Source organism: Cornus florida, unplaced genomic scaffold (assembly GCF_030987335.1).
Source record: "Cornus florida cultivar Cherokee Brave unplaced genomic scaffold, ASM3098733v1 CherokeeBrave_3.0.0_Hap2_Chr04, whole genome shotgun sequence".
Lineage (NCBI taxonomy): Eukaryota > Viridiplantae > Streptophyta > Magnoliopsida > Cornales > Cornaceae > Cornus > Cornus florida.
In genome coordinates this window covers 81,337,057-81,341,268 of record NW_026775574.1, presented here as the reverse complement: position 1 = coordinate 81,341,268, position 4,212 = coordinate 81,337,057, and positions in this window count along the sequence as shown.

The following is a 4,212-nucleotide window of genomic DNA, read 5'->3' as shown; positions in this document are numbered from 1 at the left end:
AACGGAAAGCACGACGAGCTCTACACATTGATACCAACAATTTCAGATTTGGTGCTTCCTTTAGCCTTCGAATTTCGTGACCATTTTAAGGGTTTTGCTCCAATTTGAGGTAGGGGCTCTTAATCCACAATTTTCTTGCTCCTATGTGAATTACATCTTCTAAATTGTTGCAAGACATGCTTATTTGTGCTAATTGTAGTTTAAAAATAGTTAAAACATGTATATGTGGTTATGTGAGAGCTTGTATTAAATGTTTTGTGTGGAAAACGTGCCTATGTGATGATTTGTATATGTTTGTTATGCTAGATGTATTGTTATGTGAGAGCATGTTGAAATTTCTTGGGAAATTCAATTGAGTTGGTTGTGGAATGATGAGTATTAGCATGACATAAATGCATCTATGCATTTACAATGGGCAAGAAATGGGAAAATTTGACTTTGAAATGAAAAAGGGGAGTTTTGGGAAATAATGTACTGATGAAAGTGTTTTGATAAAACTCGGTCGCTGTGGAGTCACCAACAGGCCGATAGGTTAATGTCACCTAGAGGGAACTAGGGAGATTACCCTAGCGTAGTTGAGCTATCTAGGCCCCATAATGATGCTGTGGCGTCACCAAAGGTCAGGGACAGTAGCCAATCCTTCTCTCGGCGCTACGGAGTCACCAAAGGGGGTTACATTAACGGTTTGAAAGTGATGGTTTCAAAAATGGGGAGTGACATTGGCATACATTGCATCCCATAGCATTCTGTTGTTTATAATGAGACTTGTTGTTATGTTGTGTTATTCCGAGAATGTATGATTCCCATTCCTATTGTCCTATTCTTTGGTTGGTTTCACAGGGACACAAGAAACGTATCGTAAGTGTTACCTACTGAGCAATTTGGTTACCCCACATAATTAATATTTTTTAGGTCATGGCAAGGAATTGGCGGATGATAATCCACCACAAAGCTAAGGGAACTTAAGGCATTTTTGAATGTATTTTGTGGGACTTAAACTATTCTTGTAAAGTGCATGACACAAAATATATTATTTTTACAATATGTAAAACATTTGGATTTATCATGTATATGGCCATTTGGGTAATGTAATTAAATTCGTATCATGTTAATTCCCGTATATCATATAACGTGTTGTAAATTACGTTATCAACGTGGTGGTTATTATTGCAATTAAATGTTCAAATGTATCTTAGTTTATGTACGTGAGTGTAGTGGCACAGTGTTTGGACAGTGGGTGAGGATAACCCAAACCGGTCAACATGTAGCTTCCTATACGTCGACCGGTATACAGTAAGCATTTTGAACGTGAATAACCCAAACCAGTCGACGTATGGCTCCCTATACGTCGACCGGTATCTTACAATGTGGTAATCTTGTACACGTTCCAAACCAGTCGACGTATGGTATCCCATACGTCGATCAGTATCATGTCCCAAACCAGTCAACGTATGGCCATCTTGGCAGTAGGTTTTCCCATTGTTCACATTCAAACCAGTCGACGTATAGTGTGGATACGTTGACCGGTTTCTATCACTTATGTAATATGTGTTTAGTTTCCCAAAATTACACCTTGGCATCCATTTGAAGTTGCACGTAATTATTTTATGACCCAATAAAATGCCATAATTATATTTTAACCCCCGAAAGGACTATATTACCCCGAACCTTATTTTATTTGTTATGTGATACAAGTTAATGACCGTTGTACTCTTAAGTCTCAATTTATTGAATTGTAACAAATTATCATTTTGCCCTTTTGGACCTTGTTATTTAAATTTTAATGTGATAAGACCGTTTTACCCTCGGATGATTTTGGGTCGGGTAAGGACCCGTTTAATGATCCGAATCCATGAGGATTTAGGTCGTTACAGCTCGGCTCGCTAATTACTCGGCTCGAGCTCGTTTATTAAATAAGTGAACCGTGCTCGAGTCGAATTATGAGGCTCGATTTATAAACAGGCCGAGTCTGAACATTAGTATACTCGACTAGTTTGTTCATAAACCGTTCAAGAACTGGGCTCGATAATGCGTTCACAAACATACTCGATTATAATATATATACATTATAATCGAGTATAATGTATATATATTATAATGTATATATAGATATATATATACAAACACACACACATGCCCAATTATAATATATACAAAAGTTGAGATCAGATTGTAATTGTATGTAACACATTTGTATGTTGATATATATTTATGTTGGGGTCATATTGTAATTGTATATAGAGTTTGTGGTTATTATGCAAATAGGCCTTTCTTGTCTTTGTATATAAACCCTTTTATGTTTAGGGTTGATAGAATTTGGGCCTCCATCTCAATCTGTTCTTTCTCTCCATCCCTAACCACCAACGATCCCTAACCACCAACGATCCCCAACCATCAACGAAGAATGGTAGCTAAGATCTCACTCCCTCATCTGCCTTTTCTTCTACCTCTGGCATCCCTTCCATCTACCACCGGTGGCTTCACCGCCTTCATCCATCACCACTCAACCCTCCTCTCTCCTCTTCTCTCCCTCTCTATATATATATATATATACACTAACCTCCACCGGTGCCACCATCGGCCCTCTCTTTTTCGGCTGTTCTATCTCCAGCCGTCTACTCCCTCTCTCGCCATCTCTATCTTTTTTGGTGACCAAGGCGATTCCTTACCGGTTATCATCGTTGTGCCGATTTCTGGCACTGAGAGTTGCGTTATGGGTCTTGCGGGTTGTTAGGATTCTCTCCCGGCATATGTCTAGGTCCGATTATAGTTGGGGTCTCTATGTATTGTCACCCATGAGCTATCGAGCTCCGGCTCGAAACTCGTCGAACATAGCCCGAGCTGAGCTCAAATTAAATTTTCTAGGCTCAACTCGAGCTCGAGCCGAGCTTGAACAGCCTATTATCTAACCGAGCCGAACTCAAGCACACCATTACTTGGCTCGACTCGGCTCGTTTACAGGTAAGAGGTGTTCGAGTCCGGCTCTTTACTACGTCCTCAACAACAATATTCAGCATGATGACATTTGAAAGTAGATGAGATTTTCATGATTATTAAATGTTGATTACGCAATTCTGGTATTGATTGATGAACTTTCAGTACGAGGCACTGGCACTCGTAGCCTGTAGGCAATAGGGGTGAACAGGGGCGGAGCCAGGAATTTGTTTAAGGGGGGGCGCCTTATTAAAAATGATAAATTATATTTTTTTCAAGCGAATAATGATGCAAGACAATAAGTCAAAAAATAGAACTGTAATAATGGTGGAATAATAGCATTTAATAATTTAAAAAATAATTATTTTAAAATAATAAAAACATAAAATATACCTTAAGAGTCCTGTTAGCAACAAATTTAATTACCAAACTTTGAAGAGAAAAAAAAAAAAAAAAAATAGTTTGAATAAAGGAATGCAAATTTTTTTTAAGAGAATATAAAGAAGAAGTTTTTTTTTTTTTTTTTTTTAAGAGAATAAGAAGAAGAAGAAGAAGAAGAAGAAGAAGAAGAAGAAACTGAGGAGGAGGAGTAAGAATGAAAAGAAAGGAAAAAATAATTATTTTAGTGGGCATTTTTGTAAAATTTTACAAATTATAGGCATATCTGTAATAAAAATTAATTGACCCAAGGGTAAATAATTATTTCAGTGGGGCATTTTTCACTTTTTTTATAAATTATTGGCCTATGTGTAATAAAAATTAATGGCCATTTTTTAAAAAAAAAAATTTTTTTGGGGGGAGGGGGGGCAAAAATCTTCCGTTGCCCCCCCCCCAGTGGGGGCTATGCTGGCTCCGCCCTTGGGAAATCAACGATGTACCGGTTAAATAATTAATAGGTCTTCTTAAACTACCAATTAAATATTTAATAATTTTTTAATTTTAAAAATCGGGATGAATCATTCCCATATAAAACTAGACTAATGGTACGGTTCGATCCCGCCTACGAAATTTTCTATGTAACAGTCTAATATAGTTACACTAGTGTATAACAATTACATGTTTTATAGGTAAAATTAAATTAAAACTTAATGGCATAAAAGTGATCATTCAAATTTTTTCTTTAAACTATCAACGGTCTTTTTGGTCTAAGTAGTATGTTTTGAGTACTCAAATAAACAAAGTGAGCGTGAGTATGGGTGCAAACTTTCAATAAAAAAAGTAAAAATATAATAATAATTAAAATAAATAAGTAAACAAATTATATCCTAGACACGTGCA